Genomic DNA, 22,345 nt, shown 5'->3' with positions numbered 1-22,345 from the left:
TAAACAGCATCATTGAGTTACAGTTAAAATTCTATCTTGAAAGACAACTGAATATTAAAATGAATGCTTAATGAGGGAATAAACCTGTTTAAAAAGCAGGTGAGGGATTAAATGACCTTTTAAATCAATCTTTGGAAATGTAAATTGTAAATATAAAATTGTTTTTCTTGATCCCATCTGATCATTTGATTGACCTTTGAGACACTGTCCTTATGGTCTATTTTATATGTTGTACTCTTATCTTGGTCCATTCCTGCTGCTGTAACAAAATACCACAGACTAGGTAATTTCTGAATAACAGAAATTTATTCCTCACAGTTCTGGAGCCTGTGAAGTCCAAGAACAAGGCACAAGCATTTTCGATGTCTAATGAGGGTCCAGTCTCTGCTTCTGAGATGCTGCCTTGAATGCTACATCTTCACATGTCAAAAGGCGAAAGGGGCTAAATAGTTCCCTCCAGCCCTTTTATAAGGCACTAATCCCATCCATGAGGCCAGAGCCCTCATGGCCTAATCACCTCCTAAAGGCCCCACTGTTGCATTAGGGATTAAGTTTCAACATGAATTTTGGAGAAGACACAAACATTCAAACCATAGCAGCCCCCTTTTGAGATTTGTTTTTATGCTGTTGGGTATATTTTCTGTGTTGCTTAGCTCCGTCTCATGTCTGTGTGCAGTAAAATGAAGCATTTCACGGTTTTTCAGCCTCCACCACTTACTGCAAGGTCTGGGCCACTTCTCTGCTTTGCTTTCCTCATGTGCAAAGTGGGGATTACAGCCCTGCCTACTTTACTTTTTGAGAGGATTAAATGTGGATTCCATTTCCAGCAAATTGCTTAGAGCAATACAAGACTCAGTAAGCCTTTAATTCCTGTTAGGTGCTTTGATGAGGGTGATGTGGTGATGCAATCCCCAGGGGAAGAATGAAGGAATCCAACTGTGAGTGTCTTCTATGTCAGCAGTTCTCATCTACTCTTCAGATCATTTTTAAAATATATATTATTTATACCTTCATTTATATAGATGAGGAAACTGCCTCTCAGAGGGTAAATTGCCCAAGGCCACACAGTAAGTGGCAGAGCTGACAGGGTTTCAAACTTGGATCTATAAAACTCAAACCCATACTCTTTCAAGTATACTATGCTGGGTTTTTTAAAAATTAAGGTGAAAAAAGAAAAAACTCATATCTTAAAATTTACCATCTTAACCATTTTTAAGTATATAGTTCCATAGTGTTTAGTGTATTTATATTGTCATAAAACAGTTCTCCAGAACTTTTTCATCTTGCAGAACTGAAACTCTGTACCAGTTAAATAACGATTCCCTCTTTGCCTCCAGCTCCTGGTAATCACCATTCTACTTTCTTTTCTCCACATCAAATGGATAATGTGCTGCTAAGGTCATAACAAGGTTTGAGAGAGGCACATCTCACACATGAGCATAAAAACCCAATTATCACACTTACGAACTACAAAAGTATCCTCTACTTTCTATGTCTATAAATTCAACTATAGCAGATCCTTAAACAATGTCGTTTCATTCACCATAATTCCATTATAATGTTGATGAGGGAAAAAATTGATTCCTGCCTAGGGCCACTGTCTGTGAAGTTTGCACGTTCCTCCCATGTCTTCATGGGTTTTCTGCAGATACTCTGGTTTCCTCCCACATCCCAAAGATGTACACATTAGGTTAATTGCTGTGTCTGAATTGTCCCGGTCTGAGTGAATGTGGTGTGAGTGAGTACATCCTACGATGGGATGATGTCCCCTGTCCAAGCTTGGTTCCTGCCTTGTGGCCTGAGCTGCCAGCATTGGCTTCAGCCACCCACCACCTTGAACTAGAATAATAGGGTTGGAAAATTAATAAAAGAATGCAAATTATTGCAAAATAAAAATTCATAGATTATACAATAATCATACAAATGTCTGATAAACGATGTGATACAAAAGTGCTCAGCTAGCCTGCCATGTTGTTTGTTTTTGAACTTCATGGTGGTAAGAAGTGCTCCTTACAATTTTCTCTTTGAAAATATTTATTCCTTGTTTTAATCCACATCCAAAAAGACTGCCGTCACTCACTAATTCACCAAAAATCGGGTAAATAATTATCTCACTTTTTTTTTTTTTTTTTTTTTTTGAGACAGAGTCTCACCCTGTTGCCCGGGCTAGAGTGCCGTGGCGTCAGCCTAGCTCACAGCAATCTCATACTCTTGGGCTCAAGCAATCCTACTGCCTCAGCCTCCCGAGTAGCTGGGACTACAGGCATGTGCCACCATGCCTGACTAATTTTTTCTATATGTTTTTAGTTGTCCAGTTAATTTCTTTCTATTATTTTTAGTAGAGACGAGGTCTTGCTCTTGCTCAGGCTGGTCTCGAACTCCTAACCTCGAGTGATCCTCCCGCCTCAGCCTCCCGGAGTGCTAGGATTACAGGTGTGAGCCACCACGCCCAGCCATCTCACTCTTTTTTATTAATTTTTCTTAAATGTATATATAGCTCACATTTATTTCAGTATTTAGTATTAGAACTATGTTTTGAGTCTTCATTTGAAGTTTGGTGATGTTTGCCATAGGAACTTAACCCTTATTTATATCAATTAGCCTATGGTAAAATTGGTTTCATTATATGCCCTTTTTCTTAAAGTCACAGTTTCCAAGAACCAATTGACGACATTGAATGATGATTTACTATACTTGAGATACCTCATATAGGTGAACTCATACGGTATTTGTCCTTTCGTGACTGGCTTATTTCACTTAGCATAATATCCTCATGTTGTAGCTTATGACAGTATTTCCTTCCTTTTTAAGGCTGCATAGTATTCCATTGTTACGCATACCACATTTTGTTTATCCATTCATCTGCTGATGGATACTTGAGTTGCTTCCACCTCTTGGCTGTTGTGGATAGTGCTATTGTGAACATGGGTGTACCAGTAACTCTTCAAGACCCTGCTTTACATTATTTGGGATATATACCGAGAAGTATATATGGATCAAGTGGCTGGATCAAATGGCAGTTCTGTCATTAATATTTTGAAGAACCACCATGCTATTTTCCATAGCAACCATACCATTTTATAGTCCCACCAACAATGCACAAGGCTTCAGTTTCTCCACATCCCCACTTGTTATTCTCTGTTGTTTTGTTTTGATAGTAGCCATCCTGATGGGTGTGAGATGATATCTCATTGTGGTTTTGATTTGCATTTCTCTGATGATTCGTGATCTTGAGCATCTTTTCATATGCTTTTGGGCTGTATATCATCTTTGGAAAAGTGGCTATTCAAGTCCTTTGCCCATCTGTAATCATTATTTAATTTTTTTCATTTGAGTTATAGGAGTTATTTATGTATCCTGGACATTAAACCCTTATCAGATGCATTATTTGCAAGTATTTTCTCCCATCACATAGTTTGCTTTTTCATACTGATTGTGTCCTTTAATGCACAAAGGTTTTAAGTTTGATGTAGTCCCGTTTATCTATTTTGCTTTTGTTGCCTGTGCTTTTAGTGTCATATCCAAGAAATTATTACCCATTCCAATGTCATGCAGCTTTCCCGTATGTTTTCTTCCAGGAATTTTATAGTTTGGGGTCTTATGTTTAGGTCTTTAATCCATGTTGAGTCGATTTTTATGTATGGTTCATTCCTTCACTTGTGGCTGTCCTGTTTTCCCAGCACCATTTGTTGAAGAGACTGTCCTTTCCCATCATGCCCTTTGTAATGGTAAAGGAGAGAGAGTGATGAGAGGGCACAGACATTTATTTTGGGGGAAAAGTAATACTAAAGTGTTTTTTTAGCTTTTTTGCCATTACGTAAGTGGAGAAAGGTATACATAAAACTTCGCTAGTGTGATATATTCACAAGAATTATGGAGGACTTGGAAAAGGAGGAGGAAGAGGAAAAGAAAGGAATAACTGAGAACTTGTTTTCTAGACCCAGAGGGAGTTTAACTACTATTTATGTTTGTGTGGGGAAAGCAAATCAAGACGTTACAGTAATACTGTAGTCTCTTTGGCTATGAAGAGACCAGCTTTCCAGAAGTTGCTGGCAGGTTGGTGGTGGGGGAGGAAACATTTTTAATGGCAAACTAATGAGGCCCTGAAATCCCAGAGGCAAACAAACAGAAGAGAAAGAAAGCCATCCAAAGAAACTGTAGTCTGTATAATGTGATGGCTTAATTCACAGAGGGAGCAGCAGTGTCTCAGAGGGCACGTGGCCATGCTGGGGAGGCAGCACAGAAGAGGAGGAGTGAGCAGGGGAGAGCCGCCGAGGTCAGCAGCGCTGAGAGTGGGCTGAGCGGCAACCTTGAGGAAGAGGGACCAGACTGAAGGTACTGGCTCTGCAGTCCTGTGGTGGAGGGGACGGGAGGCAAAGACCAGTCCTCCTTCCCTGCAGTGTTAGCCCTTAGCCAGCTAGAAAAAATCAGAAAAACTCAGTCTGCAGCTAGCTTTCAACTAGCTAATTGAAAAAAATATATATAGAGAGAGAGAGAGCGCGAGCGCGCGCTTTTTTTCCTAATGTGGTAACATTTCTCCGAGTTACTTAAAAACGTTTCGAATGTCTGAGGTTCCTGTTAAAGTCTCTGTCTGGGCTTTAATCTGGGTTACAGAAATTCTGTTTGTATCTTTATTTCCTTTCCTTTCTGTAGCAAATATTATTAAGTATCCGTGTATATTGTTTATTGTGAGGGACATAAATGTTGTGCATCCTTCCCTCAAGAAGCTTATAGTGTAGTAGAGAAAACAAAATGTTTATAAATAATGGTAATTATTTTCCATACCAATGGTAAGTGTGGAAATAAGACAAAAGCTTGTCTTTTTAGATTACCTCTAGAGGTTATCTACAGGGAGGAGAAAGATCTTTTTAAAGATGGAGAAACTGAGAGCTAAATAGTATGTAAACTTTACAGGTGTGGGTCCTCCGTCACATTACATCTTACATGGAAATAGCAAGAGGCTCCATGGAAGAGATTCTGTCAGCCACGTTAGTGTGAATAGTGATTGTGGATGTTTTGAGTCACATTTCACTACTTTTCCAATAAGCTAGACATTCTCTTTGAGCTATTTGCAAACAGAGGACATACACCTCTTTGAAAATAAACATGGATGTATATAGTTGCACATTCTCCACATTGCTTATCTAAAGTGGAACAAAAATAGTCTTATAAAAATGTTGTAATACCTTACATCGGAATAGCATTCTGTGGTGAACAAACCAGTCTCACAGAATATATGAATACTATACATGCGTAAATGCTTATTAATGCAGTGATAGAAGTAGGAATAATAGGTGTTTTAGGCAATAAAGCTAAACATTTAATCTTTCTTTCAAGACTCACTTTGCAGTTTCTGACAATTTAGCACCTAATCCTATATGATAAGGAAATACAGATGGAGGGACACGGGCTTAATGATATTATTTAGGAGAGCTGTTTGATGTAGGGAGGAGGCAACTAAGAGACTGTCTTGAAATTTGCCTCATTCTGTACCACCTGCTCTCTGGAGCTCTACCAGACCTGACAACAGCTGTCTCCAGGCCAGGAACCGTGGACTCTTATGGTTTGCAAAGGTTGAGTAAGGGGATGTTCTGTTGGAAAATGTGAATTCAGTGTAACAGTGGCAAAACTGTAATAAATATACACAATGAATACATATTGAGCTTATCTGGTTATATTATGGATGACCTATTACAAAGCCACTAGAAAAGGTATTTTGAAAGAGGATTTGAGGGACTGAGCTTTTTTATCATGGAATTTATATCCTAACCCTAACTTTGTATCCGCATCTTTTGTCTTACTGCTTTCCTTTGCCTTCCTTAAATTTCCCTTCATTGAAATATAGTTGACATACAATAAGCTGCTCATATTGTATAAGTTTTGACTCACGATATTGTCACCACAATCAAGAAAACAAGCATATCCCTTTGTAATCTCCTCTCTCTCTCTCTCTCTCTCTTTCTCTGTCTCGGGGACTCTTGTCTTTGAAGTGTTTGGGAAAGCATTCTGAGAAACAGTGTCTTAGGAAATTCTCTTACATTCTGGAACTGGCCTAGATAGATCTAAGTTCCTGAGCCAAGTCCTGGCCATTGGACCTGCCTCCCCACCCACCTCTCATCCATGTCTCTTTCATCCTACAATCCACATAAATTACAGTTCTGAATTTGTGGTGTGAGTTAGCTTTGCTGGTGCTCTGCAGCTTTCTGGGCCACGTTGGACTGAGTGTATGTTTGGCCAGGTGCTTCCTACACTGTAGTGAAGAATGAGGATTTAAAAACAAAAAAGTCTAGTGTATTGTGAAGTGATACTTCTGTAAAAGACATTTAAAATGAGTTATTAGAAAAATGAAAAAAAGGCATATAAATATAAATCCCAATTGTTTTCTCTTTAGATTCAGTAGATATGGAATTCCTCTGTCAAATTGGTAAGTTTCTAAATACCTATTCTTAATTCCTGCTCTGATTCCATTACAGATTTACAAGGAAACCTTGTGACTCACGGGCCCCATTGAGTGGCACTGACCGGCTGTCCTGCTTCTCCCATTTTTTTCCTACTGGGTACAGTAATCTTTTGACCATGGTTTTAGAGTTTCTTGCTTGAAATGTTCTGCAACTTTGGCCATTTTGGTTTAAGAAATGAAAGGAAACTAGCAGTTGTTGAGTACTTATGATATGCCAGCATTTTTATTTTTTATTTCTAGGTAATCCTCAAACAGCCCTACAGAGTAGTAATACCAGCTCCACTGCAGGGATGAATTATTAGTAACTCACATGTATTCCATATTAACAAATATTGCTGAATGCCTGGTAGAGACCAGGTATGGGCTGGGCTCTGGGGATACAGCAGGAAACAGAGCCGACAAAATTCTCTGTCCTCATGGCACTTACATCTTTTTGGGGGAGGAGGGAGACAAATCATAAACAAATAACTAAAGCATATAGTATATTAGATGGTGTTAAACAGCATGGAAAGAAAGAAATTAGAGAAGGGTATGGGGATAGTAGATGAGAATTGCACATTGAAGTAGGGTGGTTGGAGAAGTCCTTTCAGAGGTGAGGGGCTGAGGGAGAGGCAGTTAGTGAGCAGCAGAGGTAAATGTCCTTCCTCATGCCACCTAGCTAGTGAATGGCTGATAATACATGTGGCTTTTTCTATTATACTTTACAGTCTTTATTCACTCCCCATGCTCCTGGCTTAAAAGATGCCTGAATCCAAAAAAAAGTGGAAATCAGTCTGGGAATGGGAAGGTGCGATTTATGTGTGGTAGGGAAACAGACTGAAAGTCTGCTCTTGATGTGGATTTTGCTTTTGATTAAGTCTGGATATTTTCCAAGGCTCTGAATATCCTTTTCCTAACCAGTACAAAGTACATGAGTTTTGTAATTGAGTTTCCATTTTTAAGTGGATGAAATTTCTCTAGGGAATGTAGAAAGCTAGACAAAATCAGGGAAAGGATTTTCAAAAGAGAAGAGATTAAAGCTTTGGAAAGAAGGCATTGCTTTTGTTTAAGTACTTTGAAGTTAAGGATTGTGTAAGTCATTCTCTGCTAGGAATGACCTGGTACTTAGAGACAGCTGTCTTGGCATTTGACAGCAGCCTTTGCCGGGGTTCTTTTCTCATCAGCCTGCTCTCTACTGCCCAAGACTTCCCTTCTGCAAACTCCAACAGCTCTTATCCAAACCCTTCACTTGAGGTCCTCCTGGCCACGGAACCTCCGACTGCCCCTCTGCCTTCTTACCTCCTCCACCAGGATTGAGTTGAGAGGAGATGGAGTTCGGATGATGACTGTTTATGACCAGCAGGTATTGTAGTCTCATTGGAGCTTGGACACGACGTGACATTGGCAGGACAGGTATTCCTGTACTTATTATACAGATGAGAAATGTGAAGCTCAGAGATATTAAATGATTTGTCCAGGGTCATCATCTCCAGTAAACCAGTTTAGAGCCTTGAACCAAAGTCTTTGTTTCCTGTGTCCGCTGACTGCTGCTACTCCATCTCCTTTTCAGCTACATTTTGGATTAAGCAAGTTTTTGTGGGTTAGTCATGATTTTAGTATATGGAATGTATTGTATGGCTTCTATGGAAAATGTGTTCCAGAATTGTAAACTTAATATAGATTTTGCTTCAAATTTTTGATAGTTAAGTTTGGAATTAATTAAATATTATTTTGATTTTTACCATGTGTTGCAATTTTTTATGTTGAAATTTAATAATTCATTTAAGTGTGCTTCCAAATTTGGTAGGATACTCTGACTACTTTGGAATGTGTATTACCTGCTGTTCTTTGCATTCCTTGGTGACAAGCCTTAATACCCTTGGGGTTGTCAATCATGTTAATAACTGCTCACATGACTTTCTCCCTGACTAATTTGTTTTATCATTTATCACTTCCCCTCCGAGGTTGGGGGATGGGAATGGGATTTTTAAACCTGGGGTAATGTATTTTTCGATCCTCTTACAAACATATGTTTTTTAGAATATGAACTAATCATTCTTCAAAAAATGAAAAACAGAATTTAGCCAGCTTGGTATTGATGACTGTGTGGTGAAATCTGAGTCCTCCCAGAGTTAGCTTGAAATAGGGAAGAGTTTTGCTGCCCTTAGGGCTCGCAAAGAGCTCCAACGCAGCAGCAGGCACAGACAGTACCTCTTTGTTCAGAGCTGTGTGGGCCTTCCAAATGTTTTTGGCTCTTCCTTTTTCATCAGAGAACGTTCTCTTTGAAATTTATGTGGAGGCCCCTTTCCCCTGATGCAGTTCCTTACTTCAAATTCCCACATTTGTCACCATTTTGTTATGGTCAGGCTGTTGAACAGAGTGGGTCTGGATTGAGCACTGACTTTCGCAAGTGCAGGTTTTGCTGCAGCCCTCCTTTTCTACAGCTTCCTTTTAGGCACTGTTTAATTGTTTAAAGAATTTTGTGTTTTGGTTTGTAATGACTATTGCAGAAGTCAGTCCTGAGTCATCAGGGTTGTTTAGTCTTTCTCCTTTTGTATGTGTATGTGCATGTGGTAGTATTCATTTCTGATATTTGGATAACATATGATATAGTATTCTAGATTGTGTAGCCAAAACCAAACCAAAAGAGGTTGCAAACAGGGTAGAAAAAACATTAAGATAATACTAATAGGCACACGTGCTTGCTCCTGCATCAGGAAACAGGTGACTGAGGCCAGGTTTGAAGTTTTTCTACAATTGGTAGATGAAATGTAATATAAGCAGAGGGTTTGGTAGTGGAGGAAGGCCTGGTCTTGATGTTAATGTCAGTACTGTAGCAATGACACAGACTTATCATTTATTGTTTTTTCCTAATCATTTTAGCTCTGTTCTTTTTTTTTTTTTTCTGAGACAGAGTCTTGCTCTGTCTCCTGGACTAGAATGTAGAGTACAGTGGTGTCATCATAGCTCACTGCAACCTCGAACTCCTGAGCTCCAGTGATCCACCCGCCTCGGTGTCCCGAGTAGCAGGGACTACAGGCATGTGCCACCAGGCCCCACTGATTTTTAAAATTTTTTTTTCTGGAGACAGGGTCTCACTATGTTGCACAGACTGGTCTCAAATTCCTTACCTCAAGGAGTCCTCCTGTCTTGGCCTCCCAAAGCGCAGGGATTACAGATGTGAGCCACTGCACCCAGCCATAGTCACCAATAATTTCTAATTATGATTCATTTCAACTACTTTCTTCAATTAAATTATTTTTAACAATTTATGCTTAGCGTTTGTATATGTAAAAACTTGTTTCATATATTTCTAATCTGTGTATCCATTCCTATTTTGTTATACTCTCTTTAAATGTAGGTACTTTTGTTGTGAAATAGTTTTCAAATGTTAAGCTTAGTATAACTTGGTGGTATTATAACCATATGGAGAAATGAATATCTATGCTTTCCTCCACCATTACTCTTTGAGAGTCCTTTAACTTGAAGGCTAATGTCTTAGCTGAACTCTTAAAAGCATTTCAGTATCATAAGTGTGGGAAATGTTTATTTTAGCTCATGAAATGTAAATAATTTTTAATCTAGTTTATAAGAAGAATGATGTAGGGATATCTTTTCTTTGTTCCTCAAGGATAAATTTAATCTTGAATTTCAGGTTATCATCCTGAATTCATTATCCCATATCACTTTTTGATATGCATTCATGGGAGTTTGTAGGCAATTTCATGCCAAAGTATTCCAAAGTCTGATTTTTTTGGAACGGGTTCAACTAACACTCACTTTGAGTCAATTCAGACTTTTATAACAGAAACATCTTATGTTTGAATTTCCACCTTTATGATTTCATTTTATCTTTTCCATAGCCCTGAGATTTAGACAGAATGATTATTATCTATTTTTTATGGACGGTAAAGTTGAATATTAAGAATTTTACTGAACAAAGGTGTCATGGCTAGTGAATGGTACGATTAAGCTATAATTTTACTTGTAGTCAATTTATCTTCTACCACTGTATGCATATGAACTTATTACTAGCCTATAACTGGTTTTCACATGTGTGAAATGTGTTTTTAAAAATGTTATTGATGTGTAAAATATAAAAGAGGGGCTGGGTGCAGTGGCTCATGCCTGTAATCCCAGCACTTTGGGTGGCTGAGGCGGTAGGACTGCTTGAGGCCAGGAGTTCGAGACCAGCCTGACCAACATAGTAAGGCCCTGTCTCTACAAAAAATAAATAAATAAAATAAAATACAAAATAGTGCACAAATCTTAAGTATAGAGCTTGAATTTTCACAAAGCAAACATAATTAAATGATGTTAAGAATGAATTAATATTGGCCGGGCGCGGTAGCTCACGCCTGTAATCCTAGCACTCTGGGAGGCCGAGGTGGGCGGATCGTTTGAGCTCAGGAGTTCGAGACCAGCCTGAGCAAGAGCGAGACCCCATCTCTACTAAAAATAGAAAGAAATTATATGGACAACTAAAAATATATATAGAAAAAATTAGCTGGGCATGGTGGTGCATGCCTGTAGTCCCAGCTACTTGGGAGGCTGAGGCAGGAGGATCGCTTGAGCCCAGGAGTTTGAGGTTGCTGTGAGCTAGGCTGACGCCATGGCACTCACTCTAGCCCGGGCAACAGAGTGAGACTCTGTCTCAAAAAAAAAAAAGAATGAATTAATATTAAAATACAGTGAATTTGCAATGAATTTTGTAAGAATTGGATGTCCAGAGTCTCTTGATTCCAGAGAAATAAAGTTATTTTTAAACTTCTGTTATACTTCCCTGAATACTAATTTGAATTAAGTAGGTTTCTAATTTCCTCATTTGTTCATTTATTTGAGACAGTATTCACTGAGAGCCTACTCTCTGCCAGGCGTGTGCCTATACGTGGGGGATACATCTGTGAATAAGAATCACCTCTTGTAAGAAACTTTTACTTGGGGTCAGACTGAAGAGGAATCAGGCAGACTTCTGTGGGAGCATGAGTGTCCAGGCTGAGGGGCTCTGGGAAAACGTCCCAGAGGAAGGAACATCTTGACTGAGTCCATATATGGGTGGGAATCATCCAGAGATGGCAATCTAGGGAGGAAGAGCAGAAGGCAGAGGCCAGAGGCCAGCAGCACGCTGCGATGTGTGGGGGAGCTGCGTGGTGGGCTGCCACTGTGGGGCAAGGAGTGGGCCGGGAAGTGCTGGGGGCAGCAGGGCGGCCAGATCCGTTTTTTACTGTTACTTAAGTTCCCTTGGTTACAAATAGCAGGGATCCACTCGGGCAAACAGAAGCTAAAAAGGAATTTGTTGGGAAAACAGCAAGTTGGCTCCCAGAGTTGAAGAAAGGGCTGAACATAACAGGTCTCTGAGAGGGCAAATAACTAGGGCAACTCCTGGCATCTCGGCAGAATGTGTAAGGCAGTTTGGTTAGTTGACTGCTTCTTACTGTAGTGTTAGTCTCTACTCAGGTTTCTATAATAGTTTTTGAGAAATAGAACCTAATTAACTTAGTTCAGGTCCATCACCCAAACCAGGACCAGTCATTGTGGCCATAGGACAGGAACAAGCCCTACTCTCAGTCAGGGCAGGTGGCTGTTATGTGGTCAGGACAGCTAGATCTGTTACCCGAAACAGAGAGCGGACTGAGTTGGGGCACTGCCCAGAGGCAGTGTTCAGTAGCTTGGAGAAGGGCTGGCTTGGGAGCAGTGATTAGGAAAGAGTGGACATTCAGAGACCAGTTAGAAGGCTGTTGCCTTAATCCGAGTGAAAGGTGACGGTGCCAGAAGTAGGCTCTGTCCATAGGGATGGAAAGGAGTGAGTAGATGCAGAGATATTTAAGATGCAGAGAAGAAAGGACTTTGCAATTGGATTATTGGGAGATTTGTGAAGAAGATTAAGTTGGTTAGGATGACTCCATGTTTCTGGCTTGGACCAAAACCGTTGGGTGAATAGTGGTGCCTTGTGTGGAGAAAAGCTAGTTTCAGGTGTGGAGTGGGGCCTTCATTCAGTTTTAAGTGTCGAGTTGGAGTACCGACGCAGACCACATTTAACTTAAGAATACTTGGATGTGAACAGCTCTTCCTCGATGAGTTGTTTCTAGTATTCAGACTCTGCCATCGGGGCTCTCTCACTCCAACATAGTGGCCTGTGCCAGTGTTGTCCTTCTTCTTTAGTGTCTCTGGCCTAACAGAGAGAGTCTTCCCACAGTAGTGCCATGGGAATTTGAAAACTGCCTCCTCCCTCCTCTGCTCCCATACTTTGGGCAGGTTCAGGTCTGAGTGGGTATTGGGGAATGGCTATTGTTAAAGTAAATTAAAATGGAGACCAGGCCCAAAGATCCCTGAGCAGACAAAACCAGTGATGTCAACTTTGTTTAAATTGCATACATAAGCAAAACTTAACCTGGGTTATTTCTAGTAAATGCTTATGTTAGAAATAAAACTTAACCCCAGCCAATCATAAACAGCCAACTAACATATGACTGTGTGACTAGGGACTTTCCAACAGGGTAACTAAGAAAGGGCAATTCTGTAATTACAGGCCAATCAAATAGTTTATTTTGCTTCCACATTTTCCCATTAGATGTTGGTCTCTGACGTTTTGTCATTGGAACACTAAACCTCATTCAGTCTGGTATTCCCCAGTGTATGAATTGCCTCTTACTCACATAAACTCTTTAGAATTGTATTTGCCTCAGATTGTTCTTTTATAGTAGCTTGCCCAAGTTCAGAAAGGCTCCCAGAGCTTAGGTACATTTAGGACCAAGTGCTGCTATTGAGGGCTCTTTCTTTGGTGGTGTTATGGTTAGAAGAGGCTTACTATTTTATGATACTGTTTTCTGGACAGAATTTAGTCTGAGTTGGAAAATATTTTTAAATGGGGGGCCTCTTTGATTAAAAAGTTAAATTTATAGTTGGAATTATTTTAGTTACAGTATTTTAATAGTGTTCATTGTTGTATATTATTAAATGAGTCAAGTCTAAACCCCGACAAGTGGTTCCTTTAGGTACTTTAATCAGTGCTTTTGGCATTAGGGAGCTTAATGGTCTCAGAAATCCTCTGGGTTGGTAGTCCTCAGTGGAGCTGGAACTGTTCCCTAAGGAGCAGCTAGGAACTTATGAGTTAACTTCTAGCTATCTTGATGGTTTGGGGCGAGGGGTACCACCGTAGGCAGTAAGTAGGCTAGGGCTAGAGATGCTGAATATTATGGAGTATGCATCCACAGGACTTTAGTGCTGGTTTAAAAAATAGAAGGAAAGAAAGAAAGCACCATTGTATTGTCTGGTGTATTATTTGAGCATGGAACCTAACTTTATTTTAGATATGATCATGAAGTACTTTTGTACAGTTTCAGTAAACACTGAGTTTTCTGGGAATACCACGAAATTGTAAATTGAGTGAAGAATGAAGTTTACTTGGTTCTTTACTCTCATGGGTGGTACTAATTTGTTTTACCGTAATTGTCCTTTCTTTATCCTATTCAGAAGCTCAAATCTTTTAAGACAATGGTTAGGATATATAGAAAGTTTTTTTGTTTTAGAATGAGGGATGGTTGGCAAACTAAAGTAATGCTTTCTCAAGTGAAATAGGGTAGAGACCGAGGAAAAGTATATATAGAGAGATGAATATGATGATGAACTTGTTGGGTTATGAATGTGTTTCATAGTAAGGACCTGTGAAGAATATAAGGGCAGGGAAACTGAGTGCACTTGATAAATTGGGTAAATCAGGTTGGGTGAAATTACCCCAGATTTTTTTAAAGGCCAGAAAAGATATGCAAGTATACTGGGTATTGAACAAGTTAAAAGATAGATCTTTGTTCATTCAGAGTATTGTGTGGAAAACACTTATTCTGATTTTTTTGTTTGTTTCTGTGTGAGACTCAAAGGAAAAAAGAAGTATGGCAAGGAATGGGTGGAAAAGGCTGGTTCTTCTCCCAGGGTGCTCGGAGGGTAGCTGGAGATGACATGGGGCTGTAGCTCCACCTGCTGGAAAGAAGCAAACCCACTGTCGCAGGAGTAGCCTTTGCAATCACAGTGAGCCCACCCATATTTACTAAAGGACCTACTGTGCACCCAGTAGCACCCTGTCAGGCTCTAGAGTTACAGAGGAAAAACATAGTCACCTTCCCTGCTTCCACCATGCTTAGCTCTGAGAGGCCTTCTGCTGTCAAGAAAAGGACTTTTAATTTAGCTGGCATGCTTTTGTATTCTAGGTTCCCTTCTTAGACTTTTCCTTGGGTGACTTTTAAAGTCATGTAACCTGGGCCCGAATCTGAGTCCTGTCTTCTTGCCTTCCTCTCCAGACAGCATGCACTTGACCACTTGCTCCACCCCCTTCTCTACCAACTACCAGTCCCTGGGCTCTGTCCAGTTGTCTGGCCACATTTTCCGGCCCACCAGCAGCATGGCCAGCATCTATGTAGGTGCCAGAACCTTGGGCTCTTGGATCTCTGTGTCCCGTTCTACCAGCTTCTGGGGCAGCTGGGGGTTCAGGGCCTGGCTGTGGGGATGGCCGGGGGTCCGGCGGGATTGGAGGGCATCCAGACAGAGAAGGAGACCACACAAGACCTGAACGGCCACCTGGCCTCCTACTTGGACAGAGTGAGGAGCCTGGAGACTGACAATCAGAGGCTGGAAAGCACAATTCAGGAATACCTAGAGAAGAAGGGACCCCCGGTCAGAGACTGGAAGCATTAACTTCAAGACCATTGAGTTCCTGAGGGCCTAGATATTGGCAAATTCTGTGGACAGTACGCACGTAGTTCTGCAGATTGACAATTCTCATCTTGCTGCTGATGACTTGTCAAGTATGAGACAGCTGGCCATGCGCCAGTCTGTGGAGAGTGACATCCATGGGCTCTGCAAGGTCACTCGGCTATGGCTGGAGGCAGAGATTGAGACTCTCAAGGAGGAGCTGCTTTTCATGAAGACCATGAGGCAGAGGTAAAAGGCCTTCAAGCCTAGATTGCCAGCAGGGGGTTAACCATGGAGGTAGACACCCCAAATCTCAGGGCCTTAGCAAGATCACGGTGGACATCCAGCCCAGTATGACAGGCTTGCTCAGAAGAACTGAGAGGAGCTGGACAAGTACTCGTTCCCACAGATTGAAGAGTGTACCCAGCAGTCACCTCACAGTCAGCTAAGATCCAGTTGTAGCTATTTTCCTGAGTAAGAACTCCCTTGGCTTGGGAAGTCTAATGGCATCAGGCACTTCATTTGGTCTGTATTATTTTCTCTTTTTTTTTTTTTTGAGACAGAGTCTCGCTTTGTTGCCCGGGCTAGAGTGAGTGCCGTGGCATCAGCCTAGCTCACAGCAAGCTCAAACTCCTTGGCTTAAGCGATCCTCCTGTCTCAGCCTCCCGAGTAGCTGGGACTACAGGCATGCGCCACCATGCCTGGCTAATTTTTTGTATATATATATATTTTAGTTGTCCATATAATTTCTTTCTATTTTTAGTAGAGACGGGGGTCTCACTCTTGCTCAGGCTGGTCTCGAACTCCTGACCTTGAGCGATCCACCCGCCTCGGCCTCCCAGAGTGCTAGGATTACAGGCGTGAGCCACCGCGCCCAGCCTATTTTCTCTTTTTTATTTCAATAGATTTATTGGGTACAAGTGTTTTTTTGTTACATGGATCAATTGTATGGTGGTGAAGTCAGGGCTTTTAAGTATACCCCTCACCCCAACAGTGTACATCGTGCCTGATAGGGAATTTTTGACCTCTCACCCTTCACACACTCTCCCTCCTTCTGAGTCTCCAAAGTCCCTTATACCACTCTGTGTGACCATGTATACACATTGTTCAGCTCCACTTACGAGTACATGCAGTATTTGTTTTTCTGTTCCTAAGATACTTCACTTAGGATAATGGCTTCCTGTTTCATCTAAGTTGCTGCAAAAGACATTATTTCATTCTTTTTTTATGGCTGAGTAGCATCACATGACATATATATATATATATATGTACACACTACATATTCTTTATCTACTCATCAGTTGATGGGTAATTAGGTTGATTATGCTGAGATGTCGCTCATGGAGCTGAGACATATAATCCAGTTCCTGGAGATCTACCTGGACTCCATGTGAAGTCAGAGGGCCAGCCTGGAGAACACCCTGAGAGAGGTGGAAGGCTGCTATGCCATGCAGATGGAGCAGCTCAACAGGGTCCTGCTGCATCTGGAGTCAGAGCTGGCACAGACTGGGCAGAAGGGCAACGCTAGGCCTAGGAGTACAAGGCCCTGCTGAACATCAAGGCCAAGCTGGAGGATGAGATTACCACCTACTGCCACCTGCTGGAAGACAGGGAGGACTTCAGTGTTGTTGATGCCTTGATCAGTAGCAACTCCATGCACACCATCCAAAGGACCACCACCTGCAGGACAGTAGACAGCAAAGTGTTGGCTGAGACTAATGACACCAAAGTTCGGAGACGTTAAGGCAGTGGGAGCAGGAGGCTAGTAAAAAGTTCAGGGGCCAAAGAAAAAAATAAGGTCATGTAACTTCTCTCTGAGCTTTATTTTCTTCATCTGTAAGGTAAGGAATGACAATGCCTCTCCTACAGGCTTCAATTTAGCTAACCTTTATTAAGTGTGTATGCCTAGCGTGTACGCTAGGCCCAAGGGGCATAAAGATGCGTAGGAGTCTAGTTCCTGCCCTCAAGGAGGTTAGAAAAAGAAGCTCATAAAATGATCCTTGCAGTGTAAATGAGAAGGCATTGCAGGAGCCCTCAGGAGGGGTGCCAGATCCAGACGGGAGGGTGGGACTGGGAAGGGATGGGCCAGATTTTCTGAAATCCTAATGCTCTAGCTGTGTTGTACGACGATGTTAGAGTTAGTGAGGGAAAGATAGAGGAAGACCTTCCAAGCTGAGAGGTTGATGTAAGCAGCAGCAGCAGTGAGATGAGGGCCTGCATGGTGTGTGTATGTCACTGTTAGGTGCATAAAATGAGTGGTGCGAAGTGTCCAGATATGAGGCTTTGGGGAAATAGGTGGAGTCAGGTGATGTAGAGTTTTGTATCCTGTCTTTAGGGGTTTTGACTTTATCCATAATGCAATGGAGAGCCATTGGGGAGTTTAAGCAGGGAAATGATAACAGATTCCTTAGAGAGATCACTGGCCAGCTGGGTCTGTTGGACTTTATTGAGAGGACCAGGCTGGAGACAAGCAATCCACCTAGGAGGTTGCGGCAACAGTCCAAGTGAATAATGATGAAAGCTGGACCGTGGTGGGGGTAAAAATGGGAGTGAAGTGGGACAGAAAGATAGATTTGAGAGGTACTTAGGGCTAAAACTAGCCACAGTGGGTGATTGAAGATAAGAAGTCAGGGATGATTAGGAGACTTCTAGCTCCGGTGACTGGTTGGTAATGTTGTCATTACCTGAGAGAGGGCATATTAAGAGGAAGAATTGGATTTGGGCATGGTGGAGAGTGAGGGAGTGGTTTATTTTAGGCATTTGAGTTGCCTGTTAGGATGTCTGCTTGGGGATATCCGTCAGACAGCTTGATGTATGATTGTGAAGTTCAGGAAGGTCCAGCTGGTGCTACTAACATGGAGGAAGTAGATGAGCCATGAGAAATATTAAAGGCATCAGGAAGAATGTGCACAAAGAAAGGAGCAGGCCAGGGTCAGGGATTGGGGAGCAGCCATACCTAAAGGCAGGCAGGGGAGGAGGCCTACAAAGGAGGCCATGATGAGATATTAGAAAGAGAGAGAAGTATGATGGTACAGAAGTCAAGGGAATCAAAAATTTCCAGGAGGGCATCATTTAAAATTTTCAAATATCAGATAAGGACTAAAAAATGTATTCCAGGATTTGGCTTTTAAAGAGATGACTATGACCTTAATAAGAGATGTTCCCAGATTGCAGTAAGATGTGGAGTAAATGGGAGGTGAGACTATACTTAGAAAAATGTATCTGAAGAGATGAGAGGATTGTGATCATAGAGAGTGACTCAAGATAGACTCATTGCAAGGTAGCAGAAACTGAAGCCCGTTTAAAAACTCTTGGTGGGAAAGAGAAGGAATTGGCTGTCTGGACATGGGTGTAAGGATTGACATTGAGCGGGCCTTCTCTGGGACTGAAGCACCGGAAGCAAGAGTAAGTGGATGGGTGGGGGGTAGTTGAAGGAGAACCTTCCAGGAGAGCTGTTTTCTTCATGAAGAGGTAATAAGGTAATTTTAGCTGCTGAGAGAAGAAAGGATGAGGTTGGTTATGGGAAGATGCTCAAGAATGGTAAAATAATCCTGGAGGAGAGTGGGGTGTGGCTTCAAGAGGAGGGTGGACAGAACCCAAGCAAGAGAAGAAAAGTTGACAGCAGTGCCAGTCTGTGCAACATGGCTTGCTGCTGAGCACCAGCTGGGTGTAGGAGTTGAGAAGTTGGGTGTAGCATGGTTCTGGAGTTAGAGCTCTGTTGGGCTTGGTATATAGCATTAGATGTTAGGAGTTCAGCTGCTTGGTAGTGGAGTCCGGGCTAAGTAGGAAAGAAAGGAGGAGGCCTGAAGAGAGAGAGAAAATGGGGTTATCCTGGGACTGAGGTCTTTCCATGGGAAGGTCAGAGGTAGTAGAGGTGAGATAAGAAGTAGAAATATGGAGGAGCAGGAACTTCAAGGCCACAGTCGTTGGGTGGGTTGTCGTATGGGTGTTCACATCCCTTAGGATTATGATGGTTGTGATGGTGAGGGAGGTGATGACCCAGGTGATGCAGTGTCCAGGCTTGGAGGCTCAGAGGTCACAGCTGGGATGGTATTACGTGACAAAACAGGATGAGCTTTGCTCTTCTCTGCCTGGAGCTTTCTACCCTCAGTTTTTCTCATCCTTTTAGTCTCAGCTTAAATGGTCCCTCTGAGAGGCTTTTCCTGGTTGCCCTACTAAAGCAAGTGTGACCCCCTTTTTCTGTCACTGTACATGATGATCAGTAAAGAATTGGGACACAGAAAACATCATCTGTTTCTCTACTTTGGATTTTACCTGCAATAATATGAGCTACCTTCTTTGCATTCTGGGGCTCTAGTTCAGAAGACTTCCATTTTCTTTTCCCTCTCTCAAGAGAGAGCATGGCTGCTTTTCACTTCCAGCTTCCTTCTACCTTCCACTCCTACCTCCCAGGAGAAAGTAAACAAATCAAAGCCAGAAAAATATTCTGGCTAGAATGTTACTGCATTGAGTAGTGAGTGAGAAATCCAGAATCAGCTCTGATGGTTACGATGGGAAGGTGAAGCCTGTGAGGTGTGCACCCAAGGAGTGCTGGACAGAGCCCTGAGTTTTAGAACTCACTCTGTCTCTAGCTGATCTTAGATGAACTCTTCCACCTCACCAAGCACTAAACCATTTCCTGTAGACGGCTCTCCAAGGTGCCTTCAGTCTTACTCTACTGCTTATCCCCAGCTCTAAGTGCTGCTAATACCCAATCTCTGGTGTTGGATAACAAGCAAAGGTGAAGAGTTGTTTTCTTGTTTTTCAAGATTAACCTCAGGCCCAAATTACACCTAGGAATGCCATTATCATCCTAAAAATGAGTGTTCTGTAATAAAGAAGTTGGGTAAAGGAGCTTTCTTGTATTCTTGATGAATCAGGGCAAGGAATCCTTCATCCATGGAAAGGGAAAGCTGTATTAGTTGCTCTCAGGTTCTTCCTTAGCCTCCACCAAATATCCCTTTATTCTTCAGTGGAAACTTGGCACTGAGGAGTTCTGGGTCAGGTGTGTGAGGCTGCAGCACCACTGGCCTTGCTTCTCCTCTGCACTGTGTTGTCAGGAATAACTGGGACAGAAGGAACAGTTTCAGCTGCTCTGCCTACCAGAGCCTGGCATGCCTATCTGTAAGCTGGCCTGGACCATGCCACCAGGAAGATGTAATAAAGACTAGCTATTGGCCGGGCGCGGTGGCTCACGCCTGTAATCCTAGCACTCTGGGAGGCCGAGGTGGGCGGATCGTTTGAGCTCAGGAGTTCGAGACCAGCCTGAGCAAGAGCGAGACCCCATCTCTACTAAAAATAGAAAGAAATTATATGGACAGCTAAAAATATATATATAGAAAAAATTAGCCGGGCATGGTGGTGCATGCCTGTAGTCCCAGCTACTCGGGAGGCTGAGACAGGAGGATCGCTTGAGCTCAGGAGTTTGAGGTTGCTGTGAGCTAGGCTAACGCCACGTCACTCACTCTAGCCTGGGCAACAGAGTGAGACTCTGTCTCAAAAAAAAAAAAAAGACTAGCTATTGACACCAGAGTGATACAGCGTTCAGAGGAGACAAAGAAGCTCTGTTAATTCAAACATGTAGGTGTGTCAAGATCCAAAGTGGTAGAGGCTATTGTTTTATGAAAGTTCACCTCTTTCTATGCTGATCAGTTATTCATTTTTCTAAATATTTGTCTGCATATAACAACTGCTTTCAGTAAGTTTGTGGATGAATTTCTTAACTTTGTAAAGTATATAAAACAACAGGATATGAGTTATGACATTTAGGGGTGTTGTCTTATTGCTTCAGAACTGTGAGGTTTTCATGTTAACACACCATGTCACATGATTTGACTAAATGCAGGAAAAAAAAAAACCTCAACTTGGTTTCATTCACTCAAATATAGTTCAAGGCAACAGATACAAAGTTAAGATGAGGAAGTTCTATACAGTGTAGGAAATAAGAGCTTTTAAAGATAATTCGCTGGTGTGAAACTGGCTTCCCAAGCCCTGATAAATGAGTTAAGTAAGAGTAGAACTACCAGAAGGGGGAGGTTCTTTACTACTTGGTTAAGAGAAAGAGAGCAGGGAGGCACCTTGAGTAAAGTGCTTAGACTTGCTGTTGCAGAGGTGGGCCTGTGTGTGTGAAGTGACTAAGACGGAGGAGTGGACGTTTAAGAGAAGTTTAAGAGAAGAAAGTGGACACAATAGCCTAAACCAGCCAAACACAGGGTATTGTTGTATTTTTGGATTTAATTGTTTTCCTTATGACCTATTTTTCTCAGTTATTTAAAAGCAAATATAAGAAATATTTGTCTAAACTCTCTATGAAGTAAGGGTGTTAGGCAAGTTGTAGTAACCTTTAGCTATGCTAATTAAAAATTTTTCTCCCTGCTGCAAAGGTGATGATTGTGGGAAGATATAGGGAAGATATACCCTATGTTTGCAAAGAAAAAAAAATAAAAACAGCAGTTGATAATGATAAGTTTATGTCCTCCAGAGACTTATACTTTAAAAGACTTTAGTAAGGCTTTTTGGCATTTGTGTTTAGTTTTTTAAATACGAATTCTGCGTAGGGTCTTGGGGGAAAATGTACTATTTAACAATATGTTTAGGTGAACTTTTGTCCTGCCATGGTAGGGAAAAAAAAAAAATGACAGCTAACTGAGGAGTTACTGTTATTCATTAACCTGTATAGCTCTGTTAAAAAAAAAAAAAATGGCCATTTTAAAAAAAGTTTTATTTTATTTTTAATTGACATATAATTATATATATTTATGGGGCACAATGTGATGTTTTAATACATGTATACATTACAGAATGATCAAATCAGGGTATTTAGCATATGTATCAGCTCCAATACCATTTCTTTTGTGGTGAGGACATTTAAAATCTTCTCTTTTAACTGTTTTGAAATATACAACTGTAACTACCTTGCTGTGCAAGAGAACACCAGAATTTATTCCTCCTAATTGTAATTTTGAACCTGTTGACTCTTAGTTTCATTGATTCTATTGTTTTTGTAGTCTCTATGTCATTTATTTTTGCTCTGATATTTGTATTTCCTTCCTTCTGCTAACACTGGGCCTAGTGTGTTCTTCTTTTTCCAGTTCCTTGACATGTAATGTTAGGTTGTTTATTTGAGATCTTTCTTCTTTTTTGGTGTAGGTGTTTATTGCTATAAAATTCCCTCTTAGAACTGCTTTTGTTGTATCCCATAGTTTTGGAATATTGTGTTTC

General features: G+C 41.4%; 1 non-coding gene and 1 pseudogene across 1 annotated transcript; one reads left to right on the top strand and one right to left on the bottom strand.

Annotated features, from left to right (window-relative positions):
• Nucleotides 1–1,372: 1,372 nt before the first annotated feature.
• On the bottom strand, nt 1,373–1,479 carry LOC138400471 (small nucleolar RNA U13). The gene has a single exon (XR_011236349.1). It is a non-coding gene; the product is annotated as a small nucleolar RNA U13 (small nucleolar RNA).
• A 13,205-nt stretch (nt 1,480–14,684) lies between these two features.
• LOC138400055 (keratin, type I cytoskeletal 18 pseudogene) lies at nt 14,685–16,868 on the top strand (annotated as a pseudogene).
• The last annotated feature ends 5,477 nt before the right edge of the window (nt 16,869–22,345 follow it).

Source organism: Eulemur rufifrons, chromosome 19 (genome assembly GCF_041146395.1).
Source record: "Eulemur rufifrons isolate Redbay chromosome 19, OSU_ERuf_1, whole genome shotgun sequence".
Classification (NCBI taxonomy): Eukaryota; Metazoa; Chordata; class Mammalia; order Primates; family Lemuridae; genus Eulemur; species Eulemur rufifrons.
This window is presented reverse-complemented; position numbering and strand designations above follow the sequence as displayed.